Genomic DNA, 15,057 nt, shown 5'->3' on the forward strand with positions numbered 1-15,057 from the left:
CAAGGGCTGGACTGATCCAGGATGAAGGGCTAAAACTTGAGTTACTGAAGATGTTAATGCATTTTGAAGGGTCAAGTTCTAAAAAGGAGGTGAGGGTGGAGTAGGGGGCAAGGTTATAGGTTTGAAAGGAGCAGTCCCAGGTGTGTTCAAGTAATTCATGCAGCCCTTCCATTCATAGAGAGGGGTGATGCAGGACAATAGCAGGACAGAAACCTACTGTTTTCTCCTGGCTGCCCTAGAGCTTGTATATGAGTTCATAAAGGTCAGTTTTGCCTGAAGATTACAGATATTCATTAATATTCCTCAAAGAATAATATTTAAAAAGCAAGGCTTTTGGTATCAAGTTTGATCTGGGTTTCATACTTACATAACCTACTAGTTATATGACCTTAGGAAAATTACCTATCCTGGTTAACCCCAGTTTCCTCAGATTGAATATAATAAATCCTATTCATAGAACTATGGTTTTGTATTTAACATACATAGTACAGTCACACACATAGGAAGTGTGTGATACAGAGTGGCTATTGGAGGTGAAGGTGTAGCTCAGTGGTAGAATACTTACCTAGTATACATGAGGCCCTGGGTTCAATCCTCAGCATGGCCAAAAGGAAAAAAAAGATTGGCTATGATTATGTACTTATCATTAGTGCTGCTCACCAACATTACTGGCTCTCTATCCTCTGAACATACAATAAGTGCTATGGTGTATGAATGTTTGTGTCCCCCCAAATCTGTATTTTGAAATCATAACTCCAAGGTGATGATAAAAGGAAGTGGGTCTTTGGGAGGTGATTAGGTTATGAGAAGGAAGTTCATGATGAAAGAGATTAATTCTGTTAGGAAAGAGGCCTCAGAGAAACCCCTTTTCCCTTCCACCACATGAATACTCAGAAAGAAGGTGCCATCTTGAACCAGGTAGCAGACCTTCACCAGACATCCAATCCACTGATACCTTGATTTTAGACTCCTCAGGCTCTAGAACTATGAAAACTTAGTTTCCACTGTTTATAAGCCATCTAGTTCATGACATTTTGTTACAGCAACTCAAACAGACTAAAACAGTAAGATTATACTCCCTGGTCCCCAGCAATGAATGAGGTGGAAACACATGAGCAGTGTTGGCCAATAAGCTACGAGCAAAACTGCTATATGTCACTCTCAAGCAAAGCATTTAGTTGCCTGTGTGAGACTCACCAGAGCACTCTCTCCCACAGCAACCAGCAAAGTTCTGTCAACCTGGATTTCACAGTCAATATGGGAGCCATGTGGAACATAATAGCCAGTCCACTAACTATGGACATGTTAGATTAGGAAGGAAAATACTGTGTTGTCAAACACTGATTCTTTAAGGTTATTTGTCTGCTTTAGACATCTAGGGCTAATATCAGAGAAAAGGAAGTAAGAGAGCAGCTAATGCAAAACCCCAAATCGAACTTCACTTAATACCTTTTCTGATCCCAAAGATTACATTTGCTGTTCTGTATTCAGATCACCTACTGTGTGCCAGGAGCTCTACTGGCATTGTAATATGCATAGTCTTATTTGTTTTTCCTTCAAACAGAGTATCTTTACAGGAAGGATTCAGAGTTCAAAAGAACTTAGCACTCACCTACTGCAATGTTGGCACTGTTTTCAATGGAGAGGCCAGAATACAAATTCAAGTCTGTCAAATCCTATGTTCCTTCTTCTGTGCATCACTGCACGTAGAATAAATTCAAGTCTGGAAAAGGAATGAAGGCAGAAGTACTATACATAATGAATAAAAGTATGTTTGATCCCTTTGTAGACCATTTAAAAGTCTAGTGCAACTGGAAAATAATACTAGATGTGAACCTACAGGTACTGCATAACCAGACAGCTACAGGTTGGTTGGTCCTTAGAGGCAACTGTGAAACCTCCTTCCCCTCCTTTCTATCCATGACAAACAGATCATATGACAAACTGGTTTCACAGTAGATGGCATGTGATGCCATGCTGGGCTCCCATGGGAGGGCCAGGAGCTATGCTGGGTCCCAGGAAGATGGGGCTGGGGGTGGGGGGGAATAGCCAAAGCCATCAACTTTAGGATAATATGAAAAAGTCAACTGACAATACATAAGTAAGCAAAGAGATATTTCACGTCCAAGAATTCTACATCTGTAGATTCAACCAATGGTGGATTTAAAATATTTAAAACATAAAATTATAAGCAGAGCCGCCCCCAGCACTGATGAGGTGAGCTTTCTGGGCTGCAGTACCACTGCCCCCAGGGCCAAGCAGGAGCCTCCTGGGCCTAGGTACCACTGCCCCAAGCACTGAGGAGGAGAGCCACCCCCAGTGCTGAGGAGGTGAGCCATGTGGGCAACAGCAGCACACACTCCTCCCCCACTTCCCCAACTGAAATGAGAAGACACTCAAACAAATCTCAAAACCAGACTTTCAGATCACCTAAAGCAACCCCAAAGGGAAACGAGATGGAACAATCTGACACTCAACAACCTGAACTTCCTGAACTGGCAACAAAAGAGGATCTGGAAAAACTGAAATCAGAAATAAATTTTCAGATAACAGCAGAGATTGTACCCATAGAGCAAGGAATGATTAATAAATGTAGAGCGGACATAGATTAAAAAAGAGAGGAGATGAGGAACATGATGGAATCCCAACATAGCAAACAAATGGAATCTATACAACAGATGCAAAGAGATTTCCAGGAGATTAAAAAATCCATTGAAAGTTTATGCAGCAGAATGAGCCAATGTGAGGACAGAATTTCAGATATAGAAGATAGGATTGCAATTAGTGAGGAGGAAAAGAAAAATTGCTTTAAAATAGCAGGAGACCATGAGAAATCAATCCAGCAGCTGCTAGACGATGCAAAGAAGAATAACATAAGACTGATCAGAGTCAATGAAGAAATAGGAGAGAGTGCAGATGACATAAAAAAACTGTTCACAGAAGTGATGGCAGAAAACTTCCCAAGCAGGGGAAAAGAACTTGACATACAGATAAGTGAGGCATATAGGACTCCAACTAGCCATAACCAAAAAAAATATACACATAGACATATAATAGTTAGGATTCCAGAAACCAAACAGAAGAACAAAATTCTACAAGCAGTGAGAGAAAAGAAACAAATCACATACAAAGGAAAGCCCATCAGAAACACAACTGACTTCTCAACACAAACCCACAAGGAAAGAAGAGCTTGGAGTGACAAATTTAAAGCCCTAAAGGAAAACAACCTCCAACCCAGATTGATGTACCCTGCGAAAGTATCTTTCCAAATTGATGGACAAATAAAATACTTTCATGACAAAGAGCACCTTAGGAACTTGATGAATACCAAACCAGCACTCCAAAACATTTTAGACAATATCCTAGGAAAAGACAACAAGGATCACAACTCCAGGAGCCCAGCTGATGAATCCATCAGTCACAACAAGAAATTAAACACAAAGGGGGAGAATCCAACAAAAAGAAAAAGTCATGACAATGATAAGCCAATATGTATCAGTTATAACCATCAATGTTAATGGTCTCAATTCAGGCTGGGGATTTAGCTCAGTGGTTTCACCGCCTGCTGCACAAGCGCAAGGACAAGTTCGATCCCCGGTATCAAAAAAAAAAAAGGTCTCAATTCACTAATCAAAACAAGTAGACTGGCAGAATGGGTCAAGAAGCAAGATCCAACAATACACTGGATACAAGAAACACACTTAATTCAAAAACAAACTCATAGACTGAAATATAAAGGGTGGAAAACAACACTCCATGTGACAGAAACTCAAAAAAAAAAGGAGGAGTAGCTATCCTCTTTGCAGATCCAGTGGATCTCAAACCAACACTGATTAAGAGAGACAAAGAAGGGCACTACATCCTCGTAAAGGGAACAATCCAAGAGGAAGAGATGACAATCATCCATATATATGCACCAAACAATAGTGCACCCAACTATATAAAACAAATACTAATGGACATGAAAAATCAAAAAAGCACTAATACAATACTAGTGGGGGACCTTAATACCCCACTGTCACAAATAGATCAACTAGACAAAAATTAACAATGAATACTGGAATTCATCAAACTCTTGAGCAAATGAACTTAACAGATGTTTACAGAGTGTTCCACCCCACAAAATCAGAATACACATTCTTTTCAGCTGCACATGGGTTGTTCTCCAAAATACACCATATACTCACTCATAGAACATGTTTAAGTAAGTGCAAAGGAATTGAAGTTATCACTTGTATATTATCTGACCATAGTGCGATGAAATTGGAGATCAATAGCAAAAGAAACCACAAGAATTTTATAAACACGTGGAAATTGAACAACACACTTCTGAATAACCAATGGGTCATAGAGGAAATTAAAGAAGAAATCAGACAGTTCCTACAATTCAATGACAATGACAATACAACATATCAGAATCTATGGGACACAATGAAAGGAGTCTTACGAGGGGAATTCATAGCAGTGAATACTCATATTAGGAAAACAGAGCAACCCCAATTAAACAACCTGATGCTAAACCTCAAGCTTCTAGAAAAAGAAGAGCAGGACAAACCCAAAGCTCATACAAGGGAAGAAATTATAAAGATCAGGGCAGAAATCAATGCAATGGAGACTAAGAGAAAAATAAAAAAAAATCAATGAAACCAAGAGTTGGTTCTTTGAAAGAATAACAAAATTGACAAACCCTTAGCCAAACTTATCAAAAAAAGGAAAGAAAAGGCCCAAATCCATGCAAATAGGAATGAAAAGGGTAAAATTACAACAGACCCAGCAAAAATCCAGAGGATCATCAATACCTATTTCAAGAACCTATACGCCAATAAGATGGAAAACACAGAAGAAATGGACAGATTCCTAGATACATATGAATTACCAAAGTTGAACGAAGAAGACCTAAAAATTCTAAACAACCCAGTATCAATCAATTAAATTGAAAACATAATTAAAAACTTAGCAACTAAGAAAAGCCCAGGCCCTGATGGCTTCACTGCTGATTTCTACAAGACATTTAGAGAGGAACTACTGCCACTACTGTTTAAACTCTTCAATGAAATTGAAAGAGAAGTGATACTCCCGAATTCATTCCTGGAAGCAAGCATTACCTTGATCCCCGAAGCAGAGAAAGATTCAACCGAAAAAGAGAACAGTAGGAAAATCTCACTAATGAACATAGATCCAGATATCCTTAATAAGACAGTGGCAAATAGAATGCAGAAGATCATCAAGAAGATCATATGCCCTGCCCAAGTGGGATTCATCCCAGGGATTCAGGGATGGTTAAACATATCCAAATCAATAAATGTAATACACTCTATCAATAGACCCAAGCACAAAAACCATATGATCATCTCAATAGATGCAGAAAAAGCATTTGAAAAAATCCAACATGTATTTATGATAAGAACCCTACAAAAAATTGGAATAAAAAAATTGGAATAGATGGTCTCTATCTCAATCTGATAAAAGCCATCTATGAAAAACCAACAGCCAATATCATACTAAATGGTCAAAAACTGAAATCCTTCACACTAAAATCAGGAACAAGTCAAGGATGTCCACTATCACCACTCCTGTTCACTATAATTTTGGAAACATTAGCCACAGCAATTACACAAGAGAAAGAAATAAAAGGAATAAACATAGGAAATGAAGAAGTCAAATTGTCGTTATTTGCAGATGACATGATACTCTGTATAGAAGACCCCAAGAACTCCACCAAAAGTCTTCTAGACTTAATAACCAAATTCAGTAAAGTAGCTGGATACAAGGTCAACACACAAAAATCAATAGGTTTCCTCTACAGGAACAAAAGACTCACTGAGAGAGATACAGGGCAAACAATTCCTTTCACAATAGCATCCAAAAAACTGAAATACCTAGGAAGCAACCTAACAAAAGAAATCAAAGACCCTTCTCTGAAAACTATAACACTCTGAAAAGAGAGACTGAAGACGATATCAAAAAATAGAAAGACATCCCTTGCTCCTGGGTAGAAAGAATCAACATAGTGAAAATGGCCATACTTCCAAAACTGCTATGTAGATTCAATGCAATCCCAATTGAAATCCCGCAGCATACATCACAGACCTTGAGAAAGCAATCCAAATATTTATTTGGAACAAGAAGAGACCTAGAATAGCAAAAGCAATGCTAGGCAACAGAAACATGGCAGGGGATATCACAACCCCCAACTTGAAACTATACTACAAAGCTACTGTGATAAAAAAACAACATGGTACTGGCAAAGAAACAGACCCAAGGACCAGTGGAACAGTTTAAGATGCAGAAACAACTCCAGACAAACTCAGACACCTCATCTTTGACAAAGGAGCCAAACACCCTCACTGGAGGAAAGATAGCCTCTTTAATAAATGGTGCTGCCCATTCCCAGCACCCAGAAGGAGGCTCCCCCGCCACCATTCCACACTCCTAGGGCAGAGAAGGTGAGCCGTGCGGGCACCAGAAGCACCTCCCCCCCCATGGAAATGAGAACACACATAAACAAGCCTCAAAAACAGACTTCCAGATCACCTACAGCAACCCCAAAGGGAAACGAGATGGAACAATCTGATACTCAACCACCTGGACTCTCTGAACTGGCAACAAAAGAGGATCTGGGAAAAATGAAATCAGAAATAATTACTCAGATAACAGCAAAGATTGTGCTCATGGTGCAAGACATGATTAATAAATCTAGAGAGGACACAGATAAAAAAATAGAGGATCTGAGGAACATGATGGAATCCCAACATAGGAAACAAATAGAATCCATAAAACAGATGCAAACAGATTTCCAGGGGATTAAAAACTCCATCAAAAGTCTGCGCAGCAGAATGAACCAATGTGAGGATAGAATTTCACATATAGAAGATAAGATTGCAATTAATGACCAGGAAAAGAAAAATTGCTTTAAAATTGTAAGGGAACACGAGAAATAAATGGTGCTGGAAAAATTGGGTTTCAACTTGCCAAAGATTAAAACTAGACCTATATCTCTCACCATTCACTAAACTAAAATCAAAATGGATTAAAGATCTAAATATTAAAACAGAAACACTAAACTGGCTGAAACAGAGGTTAGGTCGAACTCTTGAAGACATTGGTGTAGGAAAAGATTTTATGAACAAATCCTCAGTTGCCCTTGAACTAGCACAATCAACAAGTGGGATCTCTTCTTATTAAAAAGCTTCTGCACACCAAGAGAAACCACCAACAGTGTGAAGAGACAAGCCATAACATGGGGAAAAATTTTCATCAGCTATCCCTCAAAGGTCTACTATCTAGAATCTATAAAGTACTTTAAAAAATCAGACCTCCCACATTTAAAGACCCATCCCAAAAATGGGCATCTGAAATGAACAGACATTTCTCAGACAAAGAAGTAGAAATAGCAAATAAACACATGAAAAAATGTTCAACATCAGTGGTCATTCAAGAGATGCAAATGAAAACAACAGTGAGATTCCACCTCACCCCAGAAAGAATGGCTGATATCATGAAATCAACCAATAACAAATACTGGCGAGGCTGTGGGGAAAGAGGAACACTGCTCCACTGCTGGTGGGAGTGTAGACTGGTGCAACCACTGTGGAAATCAGTATGGAGATACCTCAAAGAACTAGGACTGGAAGTCCCATTTGACCCAGCTATTCCACTGCTGGGTATCTTCCCCGAAGAATTAAAAGAATCATACTACAGTGATATGTGTGAACCCATGTTCATAGCAGCACAATTTGTAATGGCTAAAACTTGGAAGCAGCCCAAATGGATACAGAAAATGTTTTTTAAATAAAATGGAGTACTACTCAGCCATAAAAAATGAGAAATTAAGAGACATTTATAGCTAAATGGATGCACATTGAGGCAATACTCTTAAATGAAATAAATAGGACACACATGTGTAAATACAGAATAGTTTCTCTGGTGTGAGAAACTGAAAATTAAATAAGAGCTAAAAGGTATAATGCATAATGTGAAATAGGAAGAAAAGGGGTAAAGGGGAAGGGGACTTTTGAGGGGTAGGAGAAAGGAAAGAAGGGAATGGAATTAATATGAGAAAAAGAAAAAATGGAAACAAAGTCTTTGTACATAGGGAGGGATGGAGGGGTTGAAGGGAGTCCAGGGGAATGGGGAAAAAATAAGAACCAAGAGAGATTATGTAAAGGTGCAAATTTCCAATGATGAATGTCACTATTTTTTTTTTTTTTGGTACCGGGGATTGAACTTGGGTCCTTGCACTTGCACAGCAGGCGGCAAAACCGTTGAGCTAAATCCCCAGCCCAAATGTCACTATATTGTATACCTAAAATGTACAAATAAAATTAATTTTAAAACATAAAATTATATCCATATTAAATATGTAGACTTTTATAGTATAAATGCTATTTACATAGCATTTACATTGTATTCTGTTCTATAATTAATCTGGAAATGATTTAAAGCATACTGGAGTTTGTAGGTAGGTTTATACATGGGATTAGGTAGGTAGGTGGGTTTTATGCAAATATTACTCTTTCTTATATAAGGGACTTGTAGATTCTTGGATTTTGGTATCCACTGGAAGTCCTGGAACCAATCCCCTGTGGATACCAAGGGAAACTGTAATTACAAATCAGGAGAAAGGCTACAAAGATATAGCCAACCCGCCTACCACTTTGTTTTCAGGCTCCTTTTGGGAATATCAGGAGCTTTTGGTGGTTAAAGGCAGGTGAGGGCTATGCATACCCACCTGCTAAACTTTGCAGCAAAGTCACTGTGAGAGCAAATCTGGATCACATTCCAACTGTAAACAGACGTCTTATTACTAAGCAGAAAGTTCCCAGCCTGTCTACAGGAGGGAGAGGTCCTCTTGGCCCTCTAGCATTCAGGGTAGCACCTGACAGTGAAGGAAAGGCTGTTAGAGTTTGACTCTCAAATGTCCCCCAAAGGCCATGTTGATGGCTCCATTCCCAGCTGATGGTGCTATTGGGAGGTGATGGAAACTTGGGAAGTGGGGCCCAGTTGGAGGGAATGGGTCTTTGGGGGCTATATTTGGGCCCTGCACCCCTTCCCAGCTGCTATGAGGTGAGCAGCTTTGCTGTGCCACATGCTCCCACCACTGTGATGCTCTGCTTCACCATAGGCCCATAGCAATGGAGCCAGGTGACCATGAAATGAAACTTCTGAAACTAAGCCAAAATAAATCTCTCCTCCTTAAGTTGATTTTCTCAGGTATCTTGTCACAGTGATGGAAAACTGACCAACACACAGACCCCAAGCTTTGCAATAGGTGCCCTGGAGCCTGACCTACAGCCAGCTGCCAGCTTCCTGCTCCCTGTGAAATCTGGCTGTAATCTTTCTGACCTCAGCACTGGCTTTAGTGCCTCTGCAACTAGTACAGTGCCCAGAGAAGGGTTCACTCCTGGGGCTTAATGTTCTGCAGTCATCACATTGAGATTCTTAACACTTTCATCCTAGAATTTTCGTCTGTAAGTGAAGTCCAAAAGGACAATGAAGTAAGGAGGCTTGGAGCTACAATTTGGCCTCCTACTGCCTCAAGGGCAGGCTTACAGCCTTCTGCTCCCCAATTCCTTCATCCTGGACCCTACATGCCCTCCCACTAACCACTATCCTGTTCCACCCCAACAGGAGCCCAAGAGTAAGTGTGGAGATGGTTGGGGTGACTCAGGTGCCCTGTAATGCTCATGTCCCAAGAATGATGAGACATGGTTGTACCCATCCCTGCCCCAAGATGCCAGCCTCATAGCCAGCAACTCAGCAGGGGCAGAGCTCCTGCCCAGCTCAACCAGGTACCTAGCACCTCCCACTACAGATGTTGCAAAATTCTTGGAGCTACCAATACACCATGGGCTTGGCCGTGTGTCTCTGAGAAGGGAAGAAGCCTGGCTTGACTGCTCTACCCCCACTGGGTATGGTGCATTGGACCAGCAGCCAGTAGGAGGGAGACTGGGAAGCTGATGGGTTTTGTATCAGTCAGCGCTTACTAAAGAAAACAGATTTAATAAAGATATATAAATACATAAGAATTTACAAAGTTGGCTTACAATGATCACCCACACAGTTGGGTGTGGAAGAGTACAAAAGGTCTGTCTGTGCACTGGGGATCTCAACGATCCTGTCAAAGGCCCAGAGTTCAGTGTAGTGTTCCGTGTGAGTCTGAATCAGGAGGCTGCAGGGTCTTCGGTGGAAGACAGTAAAGTCTACACCAGAAGCCAGGAGATGATGTCCAAGGTGAAAGCAAAGACTGGAGCTCCTCAGAAGAAAACAGAAGCCATCCTTCCTTCCTTTCTCCTTTATACCATTCTGGTGGTAATCCTCCCTAGGGTGTACAACTATGTTGAGCCAATTTGGTTGGGCATTACTTGTTCAAGTTGACACAATCAATCGACCGTTGCAGGCTCAAAGAGCAAGCTGAGTTGTGGACCCCTCACTCTGACCTGAGAACATCTACAGTCATCCATGTGCACTCCTGTCATAGAGGGAATGTGGCATTAAATACCAAAGTTTAAACATATGACGTGACTTAGTCCATCTGTGTTGATATAACAAACCTGCCACTAGGAACTTTGTAAAAGAAGTTTATTTAGCTCACATTTTTGAAGGCTGAAAATCCAAGGTCACATGGCCCCATCTCTTTAGTATCTAGTGAGAGCTTTCCGTCTGCCCCCACAACAGGGCAAATGGCATCATTACAGAAGCCTATGTGTGACTGAGAGACTGCATCGTGACACAAAAAGCAAGAGACCAGGGAGGGACCAGGCTTGCTCTTTTTACAGCAATCTGCTATTCCCAGTCTGACCTACTATGAGACCACTATGAATCCATCCATGCCGGTGGAGCCTCCAAGATCTAATTACTTTCTCCTAGGGTCCACCTCTTAAAGTTTCCACCACAGCAACACCAACACTGCCACACAGCGGCTTTGGGAACAAGCTACATCCAAACCATAGCAGTAAGTCAAGAGCAGGACCACGGAAGAAAAAGAAAAGTGTTACCTTTCCATAACTTGAATGACACTTTTCCCAGCTTTGAACAAGGAAAGTGAACCCAGCAAAGTAGGAAGCTCTAACCACAACTAATTTCACCAGTCAAAAATTACTTCTAATAGGGCCGGGGATTTAGCTCAGTGGTTTTGGCTGCCTGCTGCGCAAGCCCAAGGACCAGAGTTCGATTCCCGGTACCAAAAAAAAAATTGCTTCTAATCTTCCTATGCTTATTAACCAGGCTTAAGGGGTTGATTAAGATTAGGACTCTTTGTATACTAATTAGCCACCCCAGGGTGTCGAATGGAATTAATTTATTGGTACTCACATACATTTCAAGACTGAATACCAACCAATCCAATGTAACAGGAGAAAAGAAATAGGATCTTAAGAAACAGTAAGGGTGGGATAGGAGTGTCACTTCAGCTAAGGTGGCCAGGGAATACCTATCTGAATTCTAAGCACAGCAAGATTCCTGGTCCAGAGATATTGAACTTTTGAGCAAAAAAGAGTCATGTGTCATTCAATTATGGGGGTGCATTCTTAGAAGTATGTTGTTAGGATTTTGTGCAAACCTCACAGAGTGTACTTAGACAATCTAAGATGGCTACCCTGTCACTGGGCAATATAATCTGGGACTGCTGGTGTATACATGCTGCGTCAACAACTGAAGCACATGATGAACAGCTGTACTTTTTTACAAAAGATGCTGCTGGCTCTGTCTCCTTTGATTTTGTTGTAACAGTCCTGGCTTTGCAGAAATATATGAGTGAATATAAATGCTAAAAAAGGTTTGGAAAGGGATGACTGAATGAAGTTGGGGGGACACTTGCTCTCTATTTTATAAGCTTCCTCATTGTTTGTGTTTGTCATAGTGATATCTGTAAAGCCCAGGGACTTGGGAGAAGACCTGTGTGCTGAGAAGAATCTCCTTGTGTTATGTAAACCAGGCTGCCAGGAGCAGCTGGGGGCCCAGGTACAAATCCAATGATGTTTAAACTTGGAGGAGTTTCCTCCTCTGTGCCTTAATTTCCCCCTATACACGGCCCACAATAGACAATATACAAAGATTTAAAAAGGTAATCTATATATATGATTCTAAACAGTGACACAGTCAGTGCTCATAAACCTTAGTGGTTATTATAGTGGTAAGGCCTGCATTTGGAGAAGAGTGCTTTCAAGGAAGACATAGGATAGACTGGACCTTCCCAGAGGAAAATAACCAAGAACAGCTCTGAAGTTCACAGTCACAGAGACCTATGAAGGCCTGGCATGGCCATACCCAATCTGCGATGAGAGAAGAGTGAAGACAGGGAGAATGAGATGACAGTTAGCTAAACATTGGGGGGTCACAGAAGCAGTCGTGGGGGCTGGCTCCTGGAACATGATCGGGGTGGGCATGGAGCAAGGCCATTCTGCCTGCCCTGATTCTCCAGGAGGTGGAAGCTTCCTGGCTGGAGACGTGATTGTCTGCAGAGAGCTGTTACTGGCTGCCCTCTGCTTGTCCTGCAGGGCCCATGGCTGAGGGACCAGTGGGAAGGGAGAAGTGAGGCTTGCACCTTTCCCCAGGTTTTGACAAGGCAGGCAAAACCGGAGACAGGCACTATGCCTTAACCTCCACGAGGTCCCCTGCAGTGGTCAGAGCATACCGAGAACTGCTGGGCTCTCTTTGTCTGCTGTGATGCCTAAGACAGTCAGATGATAACTACTGATCCTCGGGACCGAGCCAGTCCTAAAGTTCTGCTGCTTATTTAAAAAGGGGCACCTTAGGGAGAGGAATACTAGTCTTCCTCTCAATACGGTATAGGATGGTGGGGATGGGACCCTTGAGTGTCATCTTAGGTCACGTTGGGGACCTTAAATTATAGGCCCCAATTTCACAAGTCTAAGTATTGCTATCCTAAGGATTTTCAGAAATAGATCCCCGTTTCTTGAAATAGAGAATTCTGTTTCTCCAGTTTCATAAGTCAATTACACATCATGACTATTCATTCCTTCTTTTCTACCCTGACAATCTGATAGGTGATTGCTTTTCTACTATTATATGCTCACAGTAACACATACACAAAAAATGACAGCTGAAGAGATACTTCAAAGACATAGCTCGCTTATCAAGAGAGGAAAAGATGTATTCACCGCCCACCTCCGTGGACTCAGAGGCAGGTGCCAGATGTGCGATGGAGCTGCAATGCCAGTACTAACAGCAGCACATTTTCTCCCTGCCCCATAAAGTACCAATAACAAGTCTTTAATCAGAAGCCTTCATCATCTAAGAGGAGGCTCATGACTTGATGGGCACCTGTGATTACGAAACCTCTCTGCTCACAATGAGTGCCTCAGTCTGGGAAGGAAACTAACTGATGGTTTTCCGAGGGGTTTGCCTGGTAGCAGAAGCAAGAAAAGCTAGTCTGTTTGCTGTCCCTCTCTCCCCTCAGCACTGCTCAATGCAAGGAAGGAGTGTGAAGTGGGCAAACTGTCCACAGGACCTGCTCGGTACTCCAGTCAAGCACTCATGCTTTTCCTCACTGGGCAGTCTCTACCCTATGAAGTGGGGCGTGGAGCTGCCACAGAGATGCAATGATCAGTGCTTTCCCCTGCTTTCCCCTCACTGTGCTTAGAGTCTAGTCAAGTCATAGAAATTACGATAAAGTGGATTAGGAGACAGGTCCCACCAAAACTCGTCGTCTTCCTTCTGTGTCAAAACGTTGTCACCGGACACCAGCTGTCCATAGCAACCAGTAGCACCACTTCCATACCACAGGAATGGAAGTGGTGGAACATAGGACAGACACTTCTGTATCATGGCAGTAAGGATGCCTTCCAGCCCTATCCTTTTCTGCCCCAGCTGGATGCCGAGGACTGTGTGATCCTAGGGGATGACTGATCTACCATATGGAGAGGATATGGGGCCTTGAATCATCCTGTGGAGCTGTTGGCCTAACAGCCAGGAGCATCTGCACTGGCTGCTTAGGTGAATGAGAAATAAAATTCGATTGCTTTCAGCCACTGCTGCGTGGAGATTGTCTCTGCAGCTGGCATTGTCCTAACCAATATAATGCCCCGTTGGAGGAGGCAAAGGATGCTATAGGCACCTAACAGAGGCACCTCACCAAGTCTGAGGGTTCAGGACCATGCCCTGGAGGGACTGATTTCTGGGCTAGTCCCTGAAATACAGCCGGCAGAGACTAGCCAGAGTAAAGGATACAAATAGCTTTCCAAGAGGAAGGAAAGGCCTGAGCCTGGACCTGGGCTTGAGGGAAGAGAGGGAGGAAATGAGAAGTTTAGAGAACTAAAATTATGGACAGATAGAACAGCAGGAGTGAAGGGGGAAGAGAAGAAATGGGCTGGGATGAGATGGTTGAGAAAAGCCTGTGAACCGTGCGGCAAACTTGCAGCTTTAACCTGAGAGGCCCGGGAAGCAATGGATGGGTTTTCATCAGGGAAGTGGCACAATGAGATTTATGTGTTAGAAAGATCCTGATGATAGAAGTACAGAGAAGGAACTGAAGTATTCTTAGAAGAACACATGTTCACCATTTCCACTTCTCACCCAAACTGCACTACACTACGTCACTGGGACAATAAGAGTGGCCTGCTGCTGGAACCTGGAGGTTTCCCAAAGCCCACTGCAGCCTCAGGGACCTGGAGGAGGCAGGTGCTTGGCTGCTGGAGGGCAGCATGAGTTATCTTTGTTTGCAATGCTCAGTGAGGCCAAATGAACATCCAGGGCCTTAACAGGCCTGTAGGGGCAGGGACACCCAGTAGGAGGCTGAGGCGGGAGAATCAAAAGTTCCAACCCAGTCTGGGCAATTTATCAGCTTAGCGAGACCTGTCTCAAAATAAAAAATAAAAATGGACTGAGGATGTAGCTCAGTGTGAAGGCCCTGGGTTCAATTTCCGGTACCAAAAGCAAAAAAAGGAAAAAGAAAAAGAAAATTCTGCTAGGGTATGATGTTGCAGGCCTATACTGAAGGAGGTAACAAAATATAGCTCTGAGGAACCTGTCAGCTCTGCAGAGATGGCTGCTGAGGAAGCGGCTCACTGAGGTATGCAGTGGTCCTTACAGAGAGCA

General features: G+C 42.3%; 1 protein-coding gene across 11 annotated transcripts in view; it reads right to left on the reverse strand.

Moving 5' to 3' along the window:
- Nucleotides 1-15,057, reverse strand: part of Cacna2d3 (calcium voltage-gated channel auxiliary subunit alpha2delta 3) — a 1,090,211-nt gene that overhangs the window by 1,009,042 nt on the left and 66,112 nt on the right. For 8 of the 11 annotated variants that reach the window (XM_087181525.1, XM_087181521.1, XM_087181518.1 and 5 more), the window contains one exon: nucleotides 1,613-1,723. The exons of 1 other annotated variant lie outside the window; for it this stretch is intronic. The gene's annotated coding sequence lies outside the window, so the exon portion shown is untranslated. Of the gene's footprint in view, nucleotides 1-1,612; nucleotides 1,724-8,731; nucleotides 8,903-15,057 lie in introns of those variants that run through there. 2 more of the 11 variants (XM_087181523.1, XM_087181527.1) reach the window with 1 other exon arrangement.

This window comes from Heterocephalus glaber, unplaced genomic scaffold (genome assembly GCF_053883595.1).
Source record: "Heterocephalus glaber isolate CG9 unplaced genomic scaffold, H.glaber_assembly_v1.0 deba00001472, whole genome shotgun sequence".
NCBI classification, from domain to species: Eukaryota; Metazoa; Chordata; class Mammalia; order Rodentia; family Bathyergidae; genus Heterocephalus; species Heterocephalus glaber.